Source organism: Chelonia mydas, chromosome 28 (assembly GCF_015237465.2).
Source record: "Chelonia mydas isolate rCheMyd1 chromosome 28, rCheMyd1.pri.v2, whole genome shotgun sequence".
Taxonomy (NCBI): domain Eukaryota; kingdom Metazoa; phylum Chordata; order Testudines; family Cheloniidae; genus Chelonia; species Chelonia mydas.
In genome coordinates this window covers 3,611,161-3,632,525 of record NC_051268.2, presented here as the reverse complement: position 1 = coordinate 3,632,525, position 21,365 = coordinate 3,611,161, and the positions used below count along the sequence as shown (strand labels likewise).

The 21,365-nt window shown below is 45.5% G+C and overlaps 2 protein-coding genes and 2 non-coding genes across 7 annotated transcripts in view; 3 read left to right on the top strand and 1 right to left on the bottom strand.

Annotated features, from left to right (window-relative positions):
- The window catches only part of LOC102943236 (zinc finger protein 883), a 2,438,435-nt gene that overhangs the window by 2,235,361 nt on the left and 181,709 nt on the right, over window positions 1-21,365 (bottom strand). The window lies entirely within an intron of this gene.
- LOC114020163 (zinc finger protein 501) overlaps window positions 1-21,365 on the top strand; it is a 1,907,800-nt gene that overhangs the window by 1,738,725 nt on the left and 147,710 nt on the right. The gene's annotated exons all lie outside the window — the stretch shown is intronic.
- Window positions 2,977-3,048, top strand: TRNAA-UGC. Its single transcript has one exon. It is a non-coding gene; the product is annotated as a tRNA-Ala (tRNA).
- On the top strand, window positions 8,955-9,027 carry TRNAM-CAU. Its single transcript has one exon. It is a non-coding gene; the product is annotated as a tRNA-Met (tRNA).

Here is a 21,365-nt window from a genome sequence, read left to right as displayed (position 1 = left end):
GAGGTGTGACTTTCTGAGTTCCTGCTAAAGTGGAGGATTCAGAGTTAGTGGGGCCCTGTGTGCATAAAGTCCATGCAACATTCCCCTTTCATCCCAGCCCTGGTATGTCGCCAGTAGCCGCTCTCCCCTGGGAGCAGCGAAGGAAGTTTCCACCCACCCAGGAGACCCCAGCCTGGAACTAAAGTCAGCTTCAGGCTTCTCCTCTCTCCCTTCTTGGAATCAAGTTCACATTTTTACCACGAGTTAAAGGAGCCCAAACCCCCAGAGTCTGGAGCAATGTCACAAGTTTGCAATCTCTCCATGGAAGACAATTTGTTAAATCCCAGATGAGTGGAGTGAAATCAGTTCTCAGCCTGAGTCCTTTGCTCTTAATCCTGAGGATATTGTCCCACCGTGGGGCGATTTCCCACCTCTTTTTCATACAGAAGCACAATTTTCTTTGCACAGACACAGGACCAGCAAGTTTCAGAGTAACAGCCGTGTTAGTCTGTATTCGCAAAAAGAAAAGGAGTACTTGTGGCACCTTAGAGACTAACCAATTTATTTGAGCATGAGCTTTCGTGAGCTACAGCTCACTTCATCGGATGCATACTGTGGAAACTGCAGAAGACATTATATACACAGAGACCATGAAACAATACCTCCTCCCACCCCACTCTCCTGCTGGTAATAGCTTATCTAAAGTGATCATCAAGTTGGGCCATTTCCAGCACAAATCCAGGTTTTCTCACCCTCCGCCCCCCCACACACAAACTCACTCTCCTGCTGGTAATAGCCCATCCAAAGTGACCACTCTCTTCACAATGTGTATGATAATCAAGGTGGGCCATTTCCTGCACAAATCCAGGTTCTCTCACCCCCTCACTCCCCTCCAAAAACCACACACACAAACTCACTCTCCTGCTGGTAATAGCCTATCCAAAGTGACCACTCTCCTTACAACGTGCATGAAAATCAAGGTGGGCCATTTCCAGCACAAATACAGGTTTTCTCACCCCCCCCCCTTTTCCCAAAAAACACACACACACAAACTCACTCTCCTGCTGGTAATAGCTTATCCAAAGTGACCACTCTCCCTACAATGTGCATGATAATCAAGGTGGGCCATTTCCAGCACAAATACAGGTTTTCTCACCCCCCTCCCACCCCCATACACACACAAACTCACTCTCCTGCTGGTAATAGCTCATCCAAAGTGACCACCCTCCCTACAATGTGCATGATAATCAAGGTGGGCCATTTTCAGCACAAATCCAGGTTTTCTCCCCCCCCCCCCCCCCCCCCCCCCCCCCCCCCCACACACACACACAAACTCACTCTCCTGCTGGCAATAGCTCATCCAAACTGACCACTCTCCCCACAATGTGCATGACAATCAAGGCGGGCCATTTCCAGCATAAATCCAAGTTTAACCAGAACGTCTGGAGGGGGGAGGGGGTAGGAAAAAACAAGGGGAAATAGGCTACCTTGCATAATGACTTAGCCACTCCCAGTCTCTATTTAAGCCTAAATTAATAGTATCCAATTTGCAAATGAATTCTAATTCAGCAGTTTCTCGCTGGACTCTGGATTTGAAGTTTTTTTGTTGTAAGATAGCGACCTTCATGTCTGTGATTGCGTGACCAGAGAGATTGAAGTGTTCTCCGACTGGTTTATGAATGTTATAATTCTTGACATCTGATTTGTGTCCATTTATTCTTTTACGTAGAGACTGTCCAGTTTGACCAATGTACATGGCAGAGGGGCATTGCTGGCACATGATGGCATATATCACATTGGTAGACGTGCAGGTGAACGAGCCTCTGATAGTGTGGCTGATGTTATTAGGCCCTGTGATGGTGTCCCCTGAATAGATATGTGGGCACAGTTGGCAAGGGGCTTTGTTGCAAGGATAGGTTCCTGGGTTAGTGGTTCTGTTGTGTGGTATGTGGTTGCTGGTGAGTATTTGCTTCAGGTTGGGGGGCTGTCTGTAGGCAAGGACTGGCCTGTCTCCCAAGATTTGTGAGAGGAACAGCAAGATCTTTCTCTGTCCCTCGTGCAAAGCAGGGTGTCAAATTCCATGGAACCTTCCTCTTCTGCAATAGAAACAGTGGACAAGCAGGGGGCCCTGGGCACCTCCAGCCCTGGCCGTGAGATGTTCCCTCCCCTCTTTCTTTATGCTGCTACAGTTATTTCATGGAATATCTGGGATGGGGAACAGGCTGAGTTCACTCCAGGTGGAGAGGAAAAAGAACCCTGAAAATCTCAGGGCAAACCCAACCCCTGCTTCCGGGATCACTGAGGTGCTGGGGATTTGCATAGGAAAGGGACTGTGTGAATTGGCAAGGTGGGGAATGAATAACTAGATCCACCTTGTTAACCACCGACACAGGCTAATCATGCTGCAGATAGAAGGGAAACTGGGAGTGATTCTTTGCTGTAGAGCCATGGAAACAGTGACCCAGTTGCACTGCAGTGAATGTGCTGGAGAAAGCTGGACTTTAGAGGCAGGTGGAAATAGTAGGTCCTAGTAGGGTGACTAGACAGCAAATATGAAAAATCGGGACGGGGGTGGGGGGTAATAGGACCCCATATAAGAAAAAGACCCAAAAATCGGGACTGTTGGTATAAAATCGGGACATCTGGTTACCCTAGATCCTAGAAACAGCTGGAGTTCCCCACACCACTTCTGCCATCAGGGTCAGGGATTGAGCTGTTCACAGTGCCCACCACCACTATGACCTTCCAGCAGGGGATTGCAGCACCCCCAGTGCAGGGGACGGGGCTGAGTGTATCTCTGCACCCCAAGTCCAGGGCAGGCCCTCTCTCTCCCCTACATATAGAATCTGGCCCTGCTGCAAAGTGACCCCTATGAACCAGCAACCTCCACAAGAGCATGATCGGGGGGAAAAGGGCTTCCCATGAAGCTTGTAAGCCACGGGATGCATTGGAAAGAGGCAGGCTCTGAATGTAACAACCAGCAAATAAGGTCAGTTTGGGGATGTAGCTCAGTGGTAGAGCGCATGCTTTGCATGTATGAGGCCCTGGGTTCAATCCCCAGCATCTCCAAGTTTGCCTTTTACCCTGCTGCTTGCTCATGCCCAGCTGGGATGTGGCCCACCAGTCTCCCTGCACCAGTTTCAATCCTGAGCAGTGAGGGCAAAGTGCCAATTGCATGGAAGCTCTGCGGGGGTTTCTGCTCCTAAATCAGCTGGGTGCTTTTAAGATTCCCACCCACTGGGCTGCTGGATGAGAAGGGAGAATCCTCCAGGACTGGAGGGAAGGGTCCCATCAGCACAGACTGAGGGGCAAGGACATGGAGGGACAGTCAGTGCCGAGAGAGGTCAGTGATTTACACAAGACAGGGGACACTGTCTCTTTAGGGGACAGGAGGCGAGGGCAGCTTGTTTACAATGATGCTGATGATGAATAGAAAAAAGGCTGGAGTCAATGAAACATGAGAGCATAGAAGGGGAAGGAGAAGGGCAGTCCACAGAGGTACTCTCATACACCCCAGTTCATAAGAACACAACATAAGAACGGCCACACTGGGTCAGATCAAAGGTCCATCTAGCCCAGTATCCTGTCTTCTCACAGTGGCCAATCCCAGGTGCCCCAGGTTCACTGTGTGTTATGTTAAGAAATGTTTCCTTTTGTTTGTTTTAAACCTGCTGCCTCTTCCTTTCATTTGGTGACCCCTAGTTCTTGTGTCAAGAGGAGTAAACAACACTTCCTTATTTACTTTCTCCAACCCAGTCATTGTTTTATAGACCTCTATCATCTCTTTTCCAAGCTGAAAAGTCCCAGTCTTATGGAACCTGTTCCATACCCCTAATAATTTTTGTTGCCCTTTTCTGAACCTTTTCCAATTACAATATTCCTTTTTTCAGATGGGGTGACCACATCTGCATGCAGTATTCAAGATGTGGGCATACCAGGGATTTATATAGAGGCACCCTGGCTTGTCCTAGATAGAGAGAATAGACAAACAGGGACCCGGACCCCTACAGTGATCCCATGGACAAGAACCTGGTTGGGAGTGGGGTGAAGGTTTCCTCTGGACAAAGGGGAGCTGAAATCCCTCAGTGTCATGGAATTTAAGCAATGCAAGCTTCAAACCCTGCATGGCTGTGGGTTGAGGTGCATCAGCAGAAGGTTGGGCTGGAGGAACCTGGAGAGTACATAGGTCCTAATCTATGTTTCTGCTTGTTTGTTTTTTGGTAGGTTAAATGAACGCAGCCTCTGGTCTGGTCTCTCACAAGGGCGTAATGTTGCTTTGCACAATGAGAAATCTTGGGAAAGGATTGAAATGAAATGGAAGCAGCTTATGGTGGCAGAACCTAAGGAATAAAAAGCCCTTTGATTCTTGTGCGTGCATTGACTCTGAACCGGAAGTGTAATTTTTCTTCCTTTGTGCCTGCAGCCAGTAAAATATCAGGACAAACTCATTTCAGTGATTGTGTCACTTGGTTTCAGGAGGTTTTGATCTTATTAAAATGTAATTAGCATGTTACACTTGCATTTTTAAAAATGTCTTCCCCAAGCAATTCCAAGTTGTTCTTCCCACAGCTGGGTGATGGTGGGCAGCAGGGGATGTCTCCAGTCTGTGGGGGAATCTCTCTGGGCCCCACTGTTAGTTCTTCATCCTTTCTCCTCTTAACCACGCAGACACCCTCCCCCATACCCACCCATTATCAATGTTACATAGGAACATAAGAACGGCCATACTGGGTCAGACCAAAGGTCCATCTAGCCCAGTGACCAATGCCAGGTGCCCCAGAGGGAATGAACAAAACAGATAATCACCAAGTGATCTATCCCCTGTTTCCCATTCCCAGCATCTGGTTAACAGAAGCTAGGGACACCATCCCTGCCCATCCTAGCTAATAGCCATTGATGGACCTATCCTCCATGCACTTATCTTGTTCTTTTTTGAACCCTGTTAAAGTCTTGGCCTTCACAACATCCTCTGGCAAAGAGTTCCACGAGTTGACTGTTTTAGTGTGACCGCTCCCCCTGTATGGGACACACACTGACCAGAGCTCATCTCTGCATGTCCCCAATGGGGAAGGAAAAACACTGAGACGGGAGGAAGAAGACGGGCAGAAGGAGTCAAAAGGGGCTAGATGAGAATAGAGGAGATTTTCTTCCTGTTAAAATGTTCTGGATTCTCATTGCTAAAAAGCTCCATTGTCAATTGGATTTGAACCATCAGCCTTTTAGTTACCACCCAGAGGTGCTAACCGAAGACACAGGTAACTGCCTACTTCCCAACTTTGCCTAAGAAGCACCTACGGTGATGCAACTGGTTTTAGTGGAGGGGGGAACACTGCTGATGTTATGAGTTCAGGCGTCACCCAGAGCATCGGTTTTCTTTAGCCACGTAGCTTCCCCCACTTGCTTTGCCCAATTCACATGGAAAGTGCCATACTAGGGTGATGAGAGTAAATTCTGAACTCTGAAATGCAGAGGTTGGCCCATAGATTGGGATAAGGATGGGTTTGAAGAGAAAAAGCTCTAAGGGTGTAAAACCAGTCTCCAGGGGCAGGTATGGTACAACTCCTTAACAGGGAGCCATTTGTGGGAGGGGGTTTCACTTCCTCTGTTAAACGTACTGAGAGGTATTTTAAGATGAAGATAACGCCATGGCTAACCGTTGACTGGCATGTCCTGGGTTAAAGAAAGAAAGGGACCTAGGGTTAATAGTCTGAAGTATTTGCGTTACTGTCACTGTCTGACCTCACTTCAGTTCGGAGCAGGTTTGTACTTTGCTGTGTGGCGCGCAGAGACTCCCGGAGAGCAGTGGCAGCTGGTTCCATGGCAGAGAGCCTGGCCCTTGGGAGACTTTCTTCACTTGCTGTTTTGAGGCAATTCAATAAAATAGCGGAGGAGCTACAACATTCAATCCAAAATTTCAGCCCCTCAGTACAAAACTGCTATTTTAGGATCTAAACAGGAGGCTTCCAGTGCTAGGACACCTGACCAGAGAGCTCAGTGTGGGGTGTAAGAGCTGCTGACTCTGAGGGTCCTGGGTTAAATCCACTTACAGGTGGAAGCCTTTTGATTTATTTGATCGATAATGAGTAAGGCGATGATTTAATCATGGGTATTTTTAATAAATGTCACGGACAGATCATGGGCAAGAAACAAAAAATCATTGCCCATGACCTGTCCATGACTTATACCATAAATACCGCTCATTGAATCTTGGGGAGCAGAGCCCTGGGGGTCCATGGCACCAGCTGTGGGGGGAGGGAGTCCGGAGGGCCCTTGGCACCACCTACAGGGGGAGAAGCCCCAGGGGGTTGCTGACACTCCAGCTGCTGCTGGTGGGGAGCCCCAGGGGGCCAGCTGCTTCTCCAGCCACCCCAGGAGTGCTGCCGGGAGCCACTGAGCTGAGGCTGCTCCCACCGCCCTCAGAACCGCTGCTCAAGCGGTCCCCAGGGCCAGCTGCATTGGCCGCTGCTTGTGCGGTCTCCGGGGCCAGCTTGCCACTGCAGAAATCACAGAGGTCACAGTAAGTCACAGAATCCGTCACTTCCGCAAGCTCAAACCCATCCCTGCTGTGGCTGCAGTTCCTGGAAGAGAAGAGAAAAACAGAAAGTGAAGAGAGAAGGAAAAAGAGAGACTCCCCATCACCTCTCTCCCCTGCTGCCTCCTCCCTTGTGTTCTGTAACCCCATCCCACTGGGTTCCCTGTGCTGCTGCCATGGGGGTGACACTAGAGTTCTGGGGTGTGCGGGGAAGGGAGCTCTTCACTTCTCAGCATTTCACACAAATTTGTCTTTGGGCTGAAATTTCTCCTGTGGGGCCTCTAAGTCAGAGCTGTGCCCCACCCCCTTTTGTGAGGGAGGAGGGGTGTAAATTGCGGAGTTGTCAGAGAAGTCTCCCATGAAGGGTCATATTGTTCTGGTGACTGGTTCTGACTGGGGTCATACGTCCTCTGACACAGGATCATGTGCAGAACATGGAAGCTCTGGCTTTTCCTAAATGCTGTAGAGTGTGAGTTCCTGGGAAAGGGCAGGGGGAGGAAGCAAGAGGAGAAAGGCCGAGACATTGGAGAAGAGAAATGGGGGGAGAAGAAAGAGACAGAGAACACAGAGAGACAATACATGATTGAAGCAGAACAAGTGTCCCAACTCGAGCTTGCTCATCACAGGTGTTCAGAGAGACGGGTAGTTGTAGGTTTTCCACAGTGTCAAGTCTGAACTTTGATTCTAGCAACGTGAATTGAAATATCAAGGGGATCTCCACATACCTGATCTCTCTCCCCCCGCCCCCTTTTTAGTATTAATTTTTATTTTGAAATCTTTGGCTTACCCGTGATCTTCTCTTTCCCTAACTGTATTGCAATTTGGGTGGGGTTGGTTTTTTTTTTTGCCTCCCTTTTGTTCATGTCATTATAATTGTAACAGCAAAGAAATCTGCAGAAGCAAAAACTGACTCAAAACTTTATTTCGCCATCATGCAGGAACATCATAAAACATCGCACACAGCTGGTATCATAACAGTGAAGGCAAGGGGATGGGAGACGGAAATTTCCAAGTGTTCTGTCTTTCTCAGATGACACATTCCAGCCCCTTGTATGCCTCCATCCTGTATGACCAGCTGGGCTTTGAGACATTTATTGTCTCATTCTATTGATAATGTGATTATACCACAATGTGACTGAAATTAAACCACTTCCAGACAAGGAACCAACAAAAGAGAAAAGGCATTATTGTGTTGGCTGGAAATTTACCCCAGGTCAATTGCTAGGAAGGCAGCATGGAAATAATGTTTTTGTGCAAAACACCAAAGGACAGAAAGGAGGAAAAGGAAATGGCCACAGGATGGGCCCAGGACATAAGGAATGAAACGCAAGATGCTTCTTCCATGTGCATTGACTTTGAACCTTGCTGTTTGCAGTGTTGGTGTATCCATGTTGGCCCCAGGACATGAGACACAAGGAGTGGGGGGGTCACATAATACTTTTAAAGGACCAAGGTTAGGAGTGTTATTTACGCCTTCTCATAACACAAAAACTAGGGGTCACCAAATGAAATGAGTAGGTTGCAGGTTTGAAAAGAACAAAAGGAAGTATTTCTTCACACAATGCACAGTCAACCTGTGGAACTCTTTGCCGGAGGATGTTGTAAAGGCCAAGACTAGAACAGGGTTCAAAACTGGACTAGATAAGTTCATGGAGGACAGGTCCATGAATGGCTATTAACCAGCATAGGTAGGGATGGTGTCCCTATCCTCTCTTTGCCAGAAGCTGGGAATGGGCGACAGGGGATGGATCACTTGATGATTATCTGTTCTGTTCATTCCCTTTGGGGCACCTGGCATTGGCCACTGTCAGAAGACAGGATAGTGGGCTAGACGGACCCTTGCTGTGACCTAGTATGGCCGTTCTTATGTTCTAACTTCTGTTTGTGGAAGAGACAAACTTTGGGTCTGAAGAAGAGTTCTGGGTTAGCTCCAAAGCTCGCCTTCACCAACAGAAGCTGGTCCACTACAGGCTCTGACCCTCAGCTGCCTTGTCTCTCCTGGACTCTGAAAAGTGTTTTCTCTCAACTCCCTTTGGAGAGAAGTTAAGTTTTCCCTCTGGAAAACCATAAGGCTGAAGCACTTATATTGATTGTGATACTAGGATGGAAGGATTATTTAATAGTGTTAATAAATGAATCTAAACCTGAGCTTCCTATTTTGAAACTGGTTTTCCGAACTCAGTTCCCAATTCTCTTCTAGAAAGGCCTCCGAGATGTGTGCCCATGCCAGCAGAAGTGGCAAGGAGAAAGCCCCCTAGTACTGCTCTTAGTCCCAGGTGGATTAAGTGGCAGACCGAGTTGATTTGTTTGTGCTGAGAAAGCTGCCAGGACAGGTCTCTGGGCACCAGATCTCCCTGCTTCTTCCAGCACACCCCGGCGCCTTTCCTGCCCCAGTCACTGCTGTAGCAGCATCCTACTTGCACTTAGCCAAAAGCCTTTCACAGCCTTCTTAGTGAAATTGGCAGTATATCAGTCTCATAATCTGAAGGTCCTGAGTTCAAGCCTCAGAGAGGGCAGGTGGTTTTGCTCCCTGCTTCAACTTTTCTACAGGAAATCCCAGAGAAAAGAAACTGGAGCAAACTGTCTTCTGGACACTCTCCCACCCATCTAACACACACAGACTTTTCTAAGACATTAACTCTTCCTTCTCCTTTATGATTCTTTAATGCAGCTGGAAATACCAGTTCCTAGAAGCCCCTTTCCACAGAAAACACAACCATAGGTGCCGACTCCCTGGGTGCTCCGGGGCTGGAGCACCCACGGGGAAAAATTTGTGGGTGCTCTGCACCCACCAGCAGCTCCCTGCCCCACCCTCCCACCCCAGCTAACCTCCACCTCTGCTCCGCCTCCTCCCCTGAGTGTGCCACGTGCCCGCTTTTTCCCCCTAGCTCCCAGTGCTTGCGCCGTGAAACAGCTGTTTTGCACAGCAAGCCCTGGGAGGGAGGGGGAGGATCGGGAACACGGCGCACTCAGGGAAGAGGCGGGGCGGGGATTTGGGGAAGGGGTTGGAATGGGGGCGGGGCAGGGCTGGGGAAAGGGTGGAGTCGAGGCGGGGCCAGGGCGCCGGGGAAAGTTGGCACCTATGTCACACACAGCACTTGAGTACAGTTATCAAAGAAATGGAAATTTATTTAACAAGGGCTAGAGATTTAAACAGAAACAAACGTGAGTGATGGAAACCAACCATTACCAACAAAACAAAATCACAAAATGCAACCTACACTTTTTAATACTTACATTTCCCTATCTAAGTAGATTCTCACCTCACATTTCGGTCTATTGCAGTGATTGCTAGTCCCTAGGAGCCAGGGCCCTGCCTTTCATGAAGCATGACTGGTTGTTAGGGATCTCCTTCATGAATGGACCCAGAGTGTTTTTCTCCACCCTGTTATAAACTGAATCAGTCTTTTGTCTTTATTCACAGAAAGGATGATCTCCTCATTGTCATATTGTCTTTTTCACTTCCACAGGGTTTCGATGTCTATAGTTTGATAGTTTTCTGCTGCCTTTTCTGGGCTGGTGCAAAGGTTGACAATGGAACAATACATCGCATAACTAGTTAGCAAGGGAGGAGTGACAATTCCCTCCCACTGGAATGGGTCGTCCCCACCAAGACCTATGATTGGAGCAACTCATTTTCATGACAATACCATATGGGTATCATTTTCTATGTACTTAAAGTAGTCCTTCAGTAAGACTCGAACACACCTCTCACAGTGATTGGAAATATCAATAATTTACAAGCTTTCAGTAGAGGTCTCACTGCTATGCTACAGGAGGGGAGTAGTAGATATGCTCGAGGGCAGGGATAGGATACAGAGGGACCTAGACAAATTGGAGGATTGGGCCAAAAGAAATCTGAGGAGGTTCAACAAGGATAAGTGCAGGGTCCTGCACTTAGGACGGAAGAACCCAATGCACCGTTACAGACTAGGGACCGAATGGCTAGGCAGCAGTTCTGCGGAAAAGGACCTAGGGGTGACAGTGGACGAGAAGCTGGATATGAGTCAGCAGTGTGCCCTTGTTGCCAAGAAGGCCAATGGCATTTTGGGATGTATAAGTAGGGGCATAGCCAGCAGATCGAGGGATGTGATCGTTCCCCTCTATTCGACATTGGTGAGGCCTCATTTGGAGTACTGTGTCCAGTTTTGGGCCCCACACTACAAGAAGGATGTGGATAAATTGGAGAGAGTCCAGCGAAGGGCAACAAAAATGATTAGGGGTCTGGAACACATGTCTTATGAGGAGAGGCTGAGGGAACTGGGATTGTTTAGTCTGCAGAAGAGAAGAATGAGGGGGGATTTGATAGCTGCTTTCAACTACCTGAGAGGTGGTTCCAGAGAGGATGGTTCTAGACTATTCTCAGTGGTAGAAGAGGACAGGACAAGGAGTAATGGTCTCAAGTTGCAGTGGGGGAGGTTTAGATTGGATATTAGGAAAAACTTTTTCACTAGGAGGGTGGTGAAACACTGGAATGCGTTACCTAGGGAGGTGGTAGAATCTCCTTCCTTAGAAGTTTTTAAGGTCAGGCTTGACAAAGCCCTGGCTGGGATGATTTAGTTGGGGATTGGTCCTGCTTTGAGCAGGGGGTTGGACTAGATGACCTCCTGAGGTCCCTTCCAACCCTGATATTCTATGATTCCTGGATAAATACCATAAAATCAGTGTATTAGGTGTGGCAAGTTTCTCAGGCCTGAGACAAGAGTTGCTTGTTAACAGCAGTGACCCCTTTGCTAATTGACACCGAAGAGTTTTTGTCGCACATGCACTGAGCTATATAGTCACACCCTGATATAATAGAAAGGCCAGCACAAAAAAGAGGGAAAGGAACAATAAGATACTAAAATGACAATGGTTGGAACTCTCCATTTCTCTCAGTCTTTGGGTGGATGGTTACTAAGAGCTGTAGCTACAGTTGAGGAACCAGGCGATCGGACAGCTGGCTCAGCCTCCATGCTAGTAGCTTTCTCACATACAGGAAGAAAGGTCAAGATCGGAATTGATGTCATGACTTGCTTCCCATAGGGGATCAATCTGTCTAAGGCTATGTCTACACTTCAAACACTGGAAGTATTCTTCTGACAACCTAACACTGTCTACACCGAGAGATGTGGCCATGTCAACATAGCTTTTCAGCATAGACCAGCCTTTAGATGGCTTTTTGATATGAAAGGCAATGGACTTCAGCCTTTTCCTTGATATGGATGGTTGACGATTGCAGCTTTCCTACCTGCTGGACACATCCTATGACAGATGTCATGCCTCTCCTTTGCAAATTAGAGAAGTGGGGAAATCAGTGACCCTTACAGTCTAAGTGGGTAAAAAGTTATACAACTTGTCTCCACAAGTCGTTTTCACTAGACCAATATTCTCTTATACACTCTTTTTCACACACATTCTCTCACCCCAACCTTTGGAGTCAGGTTTTCTACCAGAACTCCTTACACTACAGGGGGTAAATTAAATCAAATGAACTTTTCAAGATTAGCCATCATTTCCTGTACAACTACCAAAACAAAAAACAAGACAACTTTCAGTTTTCCAAAATAATTCAGATTATCACACAATGAGTCTCCTACTCTTTAACCAATAACTTCACCTATAATTTCGTTTTCACTGGTAACACTAACATATTCAAAGATCACAAATTCTTGTCATATATGTTAGTTTTCTTTTAACCCCCATTGCCAACAACGGAACTTGGCTCAAGTTGTGGTTTGGCCCAATGTTGGTCCCAACCACTTCTGTGAGTTCATATATCTCTGGTTCTTCTGCCATGTGCGTTGGTGGAAGGGGTCTCCTAGGTGGGAATGTTTGCATCAGGAGGAAAAATACCTCTCTTTTTCACTTTTTAATCTTTCAAGCAGGAGGAGGTAGAGGAGAAGTGATGTAAAAGCATAAAACACAAGAGAAAACTATCTGGTTCACACGAAAGACATCGATCAGTGTAACTATATTGCTCAGGGGTGTGAAAAATCCACACCGCTGAGCAATGTAGTTACACAGCCCTAGCCCCCTGCGAAGATAGCACTACATCAGCGGGAGAGCTCCTCCAGCCAACGTAGCCACCGCCGCTTGCGGGGGCTGGACTAATAAAGTCCGACGGGAGAGATCTCTCTCCTTGGCAGAGAGCATCTATAATAACAGTGCTACACCAGCACAGCTACACTGGTGCAGCTGCGCCAACATCAGCTTTATTGTGTAGCCATCGCGTCAGACACAAACCCAGAGAATCAGGACTGAAAATGTGTGTATCTGGAAGTCTGAAATTGGAGCCTGACACATTCACTGCCTCATTGGTTACCATCATTTCTACAGCCTGAAAGTCCTTGTTACCCAATCAGGCAGCCAGTTTGGATTCAAAGAGAGAGTGCTTCATAGGACATTCCTTCCCCTTGGATCCCAAACGGTGAAGGATGATTGTTCTCAATCTAACCCTGGCATCCTTTGGAACTGTAATCAGTGTCACTGAACTAGTAAGTGGAGTGGTACAAACAATTTTCCTTGCGTCATTGGTCACCATCACTTCCTTTACTGGGGTGGAAACCAAGAACTGAGTGTAGACTCTTTCAACTCCAGTTCTTTCCAAACCCTTAGCCTTGGTTAGGGTAAATTTACACTTCTCTGAAGTAGAATCCTTTATAAAACCATTCAAAATCTCAGCAGTGTCAGTGAGGAATGACTTCCAAAAACATGCCCAGTTTTTCTTTAATTTGGTGGCACAGGGTCTGGATACAAGAATGGATCAGAATCTCTGTTAGTTACCGGAGCTGGAGTTTCTATTCAAAAATAGCTATTTTTCTGCAGCTATTAGATTTCCAACATTGATTCATTTTATACACATTTTTAGCACCTACAAAGGATAAATTCAACAAAACCTCCACTTCTATTTCCTCAACATCTGAATTGTGAAGGGCAGCATCTCCCATATCATAGGATTAGCTAAGAGAGCTCTTCTGTAGGACCTGGGTTACACATGCTTTGGGAACCAAATACATTGGGCATTTTGCCTACTTCAAAATCACTTACCGTGGAATTCTCTCCCCAGATCATCTGAGACAACATTGCCTTAAACAGTTGAACTAGACTGTGACCATATGCACTTCCTCCAGTTAGTTCGGGTTCTGCTGTTGTTCACCATTTCCGAGTGGAGATTTTAAATCACGGCTGTTTCTTTGTTAGCATGTCCAGTAAATTGGAGAGTTCTCTCCTGTTGACAGAACTGCACTTGAACTGTTTCCATGTCATCATGGAGGGATGGGGGAAAAAGCAAGGCTGAAGTGAGAAATCATGACTTTAGCAAATGGTCATTTGTCTTAAATTCTCCAATAAATCTGAGTTACATCCTATCAAACAGAACTAATATCCAACTGGGTGACCAAACAGCCTTCAGGAAAGATAGAAACCCACATCACAGAGAGATAGAATACATGACAATGAAAGGTTTCAGAGTAGCAGCCGTGTTAGTCTGTATCTGCAAAAACAACAGGAGTACTTGTGGCACCTTACAGACTAAGAAATTTATTAGAGCATAAGCTTTTGTGAGCTACAGCTCACTTCCGATGCATGAAGTGAGCTGCAGCTCACGAAAGCTTATGATCTAATAAATCTGTTAGTCTCTAAGGTGCCACAAGTACTCCTGTTCTTATCACAATGAAAGTGTCAAGTGAAATTTCAGAGCAGGTTACATCTGATTATTCAGAATCAGGACAAGAGATTCTCCCATCACATTCTCCTCTGAAACATTCAAACCAGCTTGTAGATAAGGTGTCTAAGACAAGGTTATGGTTTGCTGGGTATGATTATTCTGTCTATATGCATGTATCATTTTTGTATTTAAAGTTATAAGTGTTGGCTCTATACTGTCTGTAGTTCAAATTTGTGCTATGCTTCTGGGTGACACCTCAGACAAGTTGGTGTCAGCTCTGCTTCGCCTGCTTGATGGCCCATTAAGGACCATCAGCGATACAATTGACCCATTGAGAGAAGGCAGACAAGCCTTGCAACTCAGCAAGGTGTGCAGGGACCTGGCCATGGACAGAACCCTGAGGTGTTTCCAGACCATGGGATGGGCAGCTTGTCTTTGGGACAAAGAAAGAAAGACCACATGGCAAGAGAATATAAAAAGCTGCTGCAGCTCCATCATCTTGTCTTCAATCCTGCTTCTTACCTCTGGAGGGACTTTGCTGCAGTGAAGCTTTGAACGAAGGACTGAAAGACCCATCCCAGCTGGGGATGTTCTCCAGAGACTTGATTTGAACCTGCAGTTTATGCCATCACTGCTACAAGCCTGAACCAAGAACTTTGCCGTTACTGTATGTCATTGATTCCATTTAACCAATTCTAGCTCTCATCTGTATCTTTTTCCTTTTACGAATAAACCTTTAGATTTTAGATTCTAAAGGATTGGCAACAGCGCGATTTGTGGTTAAGATCTGATTTGTATATTGACCTGGGTCTGGGACTTGGTCCTTTGGGATTGAAAGAACCTTTTTTCTTTTACTGGGGTATTGGTTTTCATAACCAATCACTAGTGGTGATACTGAGAAACTGGAGTGTCTAAGGGAATTGCTTGTGTGACTTTGTGGTTCGCCAGTGGGGTAAAACCAAAGTCTTTTCTGGCTGGCTGGTTTGGTTTGCTTTGGTGTGCATAGAAACCCCAGCCTTGGGCTGTAACTGCCCTGCTTTAAGCAATTTGTCCTGAATTGGCACTCTCAGATTGGTCCCGCCAGAATCAGCATCGTTATACAGCTTCACTCAGCACTGTCTCAATAGTCAGTTATGCTATTTACAAAATTTTTAGTATCCTAGCATCCCCCTAATGGGGGACAAAACAGCCACCCCTTGCCAGAAGTGGCTTTACCAATAGATGGAACCTGGGATTTAAACTCCAAATGATCACACTGTGTTTGGGATCCATTTTAATTCCCCTTCCAGGTCTTTGACACTTTCATCTCCAATGATAGCAACTCTGGTATAGGGTTAAAGAAGTCAAAGCATCTCCAAGCACAGACAACTGAGAACGCTTCATCACATGACACTTTGAGAAGTGGAAGTGGAAATGTGGTGAAGATAAACTCTGCATGGCTCAGACAAAAGGTAACAGTTCTGCAGTGATGGGGAAGGAGGGAATCTCTGAGTCACCCCACCTCCTTCCAGTGGCAGAGGCTGAAAAGAAATTTGTTTTCTTGCCCCTGCTCCTCTTCATTTAAATATAACTTGAAAAGTTCCCAATATAACTGCTCTTCAGCATAACCCAGAGCAACGTGAGAACAACTGGCAATGATACAATCTGTATCATTGGTGACAAACAATAACTTTGCAATAGGAGGAATGGTATAAATGTGATGCTCCCTGGCTCCTGATAGGAAGGGCATACTCAAATTACTCATGAGACAATGGAGTTGATAGAAAGGACAAATGGGTCCACCTCAAAAAAGGGCAAACTTCAAAAGGCAAAAATGGGCCACTCATCCAGACAAGCTAAGGGATAATGGTGCTGCAAACAGTTCAAGCAGCTTTAAAAGTTACTATGTGGGAATCAGAAAAAGTAAAGTATTGATAGCCCTAGAGGTTTTTATGGTCTTGATCTCCCTTGCAGATTCTCCGATGGCTAACCTGGGCTGAGTGCCAAGAGAAGGTATTCCCACACTCACGTCATTCATAGGGCCCCTCCCTGTGTGGATTTTCTGATGCTTAATAAGGTGTAAGCTTTTAATGAAGGTTTTCCCACACTCACTGCATTCAAAGGGCCTCTCTCCTGTGTGGATTCTCTGATGTTTAGAAAGGGCTGAGGTGTTAGTGAAGCATTTTCCACACTCACGGCGTTCAAAGGGCCTCTCTCCTGTGTGGATTCTCTGATGTTCAGAAAGGCCTGATCTGTGAGTGAAGTTTTTCCCACACTCACTGCATTCATAGGGCCTGTTAGGGTTCTCTCCCCACTCTGAACTGTAGGGTACAGATGTGGGGACCTGCATGAAAGACCTCCTAAGCTTATTTCTATCAGTTTAGGGTAAAACTTCCCCAAGGCACAAAGTCTTTGCCCTTGGATTAGGTAAAACGCTGCCACCACCAAGTGATTTAATAAACAATGACAGAAAGGACCACTTGGAGTTCCTATTTCCCCAAAATATCCTCCCAAGCCCTTATACCCCCTGTCCTGGGGAAACTTGAGAATAAACAGGATGAGCACAGACCAGCCTTGGATTTTTAAGACCCCCAAAAACCCAGTCAGATTCTTAAAAATCAGAACTTTATTAGAAGAACAAAAAAAGATAAGAGAACAACTCTGTAAGATCAGAATGGAAGATAATCTTACAGGCAGTCAGATTTAAAACACAGAGAATCCCTCTGGGCAAAACCTTAAGTTACAAAAAGACACAAAAACAGGAATACATATTTACTCCAGCACAGCGAATTTTACAAGCCAAAACAAAGAAAACCTAATTCATTTTCTAGCTAGATTACTTACTAACTTTACAGGAGTTCAAGGGCTTGCATCCTTGATCTGTTCCCGGCAAAGGTATCACACAGACAGACAAAATCCTTTTTCCCCCTGTCAAGATTCCTTCCCCACTCTGAACTCTAGGGTACAGATATGGGGACCTGCATGAAAACCTCCTAAGCTTAGTTTTACCAGCTTAGGTTAAAACTTCCCCAAGGTACAAACTATTTTACCCTTGGACTTCCACTGCCACCACCAAACTTTATCTGGGTTCCTGAAAAAACGGAGTTTGGAAATGTCTTTCCCCCCAAAATCCTCCCAACCCTGGCACCCCACGTCCTGGGGAAGGTTTGGTAAAAATCCTCACCAATTTGCAGAGGTGACCACAGACCCAAACCCTTGGATCTTAGAACAATGAAAAAACATTAAGTTTCCTTACAAGAAGACTTTTAATAGAAGTAAAAAAGAATCATCCCTGTAAAATCAGGATGGTAAATACCTTACAGGGTAATTAGATTCAAAACATAGAGAATCCCTCTAAGCAAAACCTTAAGTTGCAAAAAAGACACATAGACAGGAATATTCATTCTATTCAGCACAGCTATTTTCTCAGCCATTTAAAGAAATCATAATCTAACACATACCTAGCTAGATTACTTACTAAGTTCTAAGACTCCATTCCTGTTCTGTCTCCGGCAAAAGCATCACACAGACAGACACAGACCCTTTGTTTTTCTCCCTCCTCCCAGCTTTTGAAAGTATCTTGTCTCCTCATTGGTCATTTTGGTCAGGTGTCAGCGAGGTTACCTTTAGCTTCTTAACCCTTTACAGGTGAGAGGATTTTTTCTCTGGCCAGGAGGGATTTTAAAGGGGTTTACCCTTCCCTTTATATTTATGACACCCCCACTCCAGATCTGAGAGTATCCTGTTCCCTCATTGGTCATTTTGGGTCAGGTGGCAGTCAGGTTACCTGAGCTTCTCAACCCTTTACAGGTAAAAGGACTTTGCCTCTGGCCAGAAGGGATTTTATAGCACTGTATACAGAAAGGTGATTACCCTTCCCTTTATATTTATGACAGGGCCTCTCCCCTGTGTGGAGTCTCTGATGTTCAGAAAGGGCTCATCTGCTAGTGAAGCTTTTCCTACACTCATTGCATTTATAGGGCCTCTCCCCTGTATGGATTCTCTGATCTTGAAGACGACCTGATCTGCGAGTCAAGTTTTTCCCACACACACTGCATTCATAGGGCCTCTCTCCTGTATGGATTCTCTGATGCCTAATAAGGTGCGAGCTGTGATTTAAGGTTTTCCCACACTCACTGCATTCATAGGGCCTCTCCCCTGTGTGGATTCTCTGATGTTCAGAAAGGGCTGAACTCTTAGTGAAGTTTTTCCCACACTCGGTGTATTCACAGAGTCTCTCACCTGTGTGGATTCTCTGATGCTTTATATAGGCTCAGTAGTCACGTGCATTTTCCCCACACTCAGTGCATGTATTTTTTCTCTTTCCCCTGAGGATTTTGCTCTGCTGTGGTTTCCTTGATGTCCTTCTGAGTTCCCCGACAGGAAATAAATTTACTCACTTTCTCCCCTGGCTGGTTTCCCTGCTCTCTCTCTGGTCTGTGCTGAATCTCACAGGATTGTCCCTGCTCATGACTCCTGGACACATTGCTTTTCGATCTTTACAATAATGCTCTGTGTTTATCCATTTGCTCAACATTTTCCTGCTGAGAATTCTGCTCTTCTTTCTCACATGCCATTGCATCACCTCCTGTGATAGAGACAGAAACCTCAATCAGGAATGGAAAGGGGAAAGCCAAACCAAAACAAGTGCTGGAGAGAGGTCAAATAAAAATCAGGACCTCAACTCCCCCAAACTCTTCCCTCAAATGTAGTAGTAGGATTTTATGTTTGTATTTTATATAATTTAGAAAGAAGGATAAAGAATAAGAATGTAGCATGTATTAAATGTATTGGTGTATGATTTGATTATATCCTGCCAGCCACCCTTTTTGAATAACAGAAAGGAACGGCCTAATGGGACAGTGGGTAGAGATACATCACCCAGAATCTGTGTCTGAACTGATTTCTAGGCAATAACAGACATTTGAGGGTCACCAATTTGTTGTAGGTTTAGCATTTTAAAATAAGTAAAAGAATGCCATGATTGTTTTCTTTTGCATTGCAATTTGATATTCCTGTTTAAAGTGTTGTGTGTAAATTAATTCTATTTTGTGTGTGAATGAGGAATATATGTGTTAAGAGGTAAGCGTGAAGGCCATCGCTGAACCAGATGTACGAAGGAGGAACTGGAGACAGACGTAAGGGCACCAGGAGGCCGCAACACGCCCCTATTGAAATGTCAGAGGAGGGCAGATTGATGATGAGACACTCTAAAGATGAGACAGGCACCTATCAATGGGGACAAGACAGCTGTGACCAAAACCAGTATGGGATAACTCCCTGAGGAACTTGATGAAAGAAAAAGATAAAGGATGAGGTGGACAATTTAAGAAAACAAGCACTCCTCATACAATAATTGATTACAGCATGCTGGTGCAAAACTCATTGGTCCCAGTGAAGCAAAATCACTATATAAACAGGGTGCCTTGCCATGAAACTTTGGGTTCGTCCTGTCAAGACTTCCTCAGAGCATCATGTCATGACCAACAGATCTCCTACCTGTGATCAACCTAGCGGGCCATTAGACTGATCCGGACTCTGGACTGGTAACTATAACATCGACTAGCGGGACAGCGTATGTGTGTGGTGTGAATGAATGCATATGCTAATTGATGTAGCTTCAATAAATGCGGCATTTTGCCTTTTCCCCTGAAAAAAGATCCTTTGTGCTTCTTATAAGCATAACACAAATAGGAGAGAGGAGGGGATCAATTTGGCTTTCACATCCCATCCAAATTTGCAGGGGGAAGGAAGGAAGATACTGTCTGGTGTCTGCCAGGATCTACAGGAAGCCATGAGCTATATTTACCCTGAGGATACGACCCCTGCTAGGTGTTAGAGAGCTTATTCCTTCACTCTCCCACTTCCTTGGTCCTTCTCGCATGAACAGAGAGCAACAATACCCGAAGTCCGAAGGTGCAAACAATTCGATGTTTATTGGGGTGAACTTCCAGCAAGCTTAAATACAAGTTCCTTTTTCCTTATTTTCGAATCCCAACTTACTTCCTGTTTGCCCCTAATTTATATAGTAATATTCTTAGCTATACCTTAACCAATCATTCTACTGAAATTTAACTAACCAATCCTAACATATTGTAACATGATTAGCTAACCAATTATATCCCACCACCTTAATTAGTTTACGCCCAGCAAAATTAATTATACAGCAGACAGAAACAATCACAGAACCAGACAGAGACCATGCCAATAAACAATAGCAAAGTGGGAACTATAATGACAAAACAATACAGAAGTGAGGATTTCACAACTACATCTATAAAGACATAAGAGTTTCCCAGCTGTGTCTATTGATAAGTGAGTTCTTACCAGACAGAAAACTATCAACCTCAATTTCCTTTTACATCTTCTAGGCACTTCCCTTTCTCTGGAGGTGATAGGCACTATCAGGACAGGATTGTATTCCTAACAGCCCAAAGCACCTTCTTTCAATGTGACTAGTTTGGAATGGGAGGATGTGACCGGTCGCTTCCCAGGTTATGGCTGCCTCTGTCGCTTAGCCAAAGGCCTTAGCCTAAGAACAGGGCCTCAGACTGTCACAGTAAGAGAAGGACCTTACAGTGGCAGACAATGATTCTGATTCTTTCTTTTATACCTCTAACTAGCCAAGTGATACGAATACACCTAAATTCTTAAAGTACAGGCCTTTGCAGACAGGCCTGAATATCTATATCCTAACACTAGGGACCATAATGAACTGAGAGACCTCCCAAGGGCTTTGTAGGGTGCCCCAGATGTTTCCTTCAGGCACTTACAGATTCTGAGTTGGTTTAATGTTTCCTCTCAGGATCTCTCTTTCCTCTGAACCCTGGAGGTCTGGGACCCATGACTCTTCCCCTTGTTCCACCTGGGAGATCACATCAGGTTTGGATACTGAAAACCCTGCTCAGATGAAAGAAAACAAAGGAGTTCAGTTGCTTTCATAAGACTTTGTCATAAAAAAAAATTCTATTAATTTAACTTCAGTACTTAGTGTGACCTGGTGTGCCATGGGCAGTCCTCACTGAAAATGCCAAGGTCAGGGCAGGCTAAAAAAGGGAAAGCAGATGCTCCTAAAACTGGTGGTTAACACTGAAGTTAAACTCACTGACCAGTCACAAAGAGTGCTTCCGATCACCCACACTGGTTATTGAGAAGCTGAAAACAGAAATCATACAGCCCCCTTTATTGCATTCCAGTTCTCTGACTCCCAATCAACACCTAAGTCCA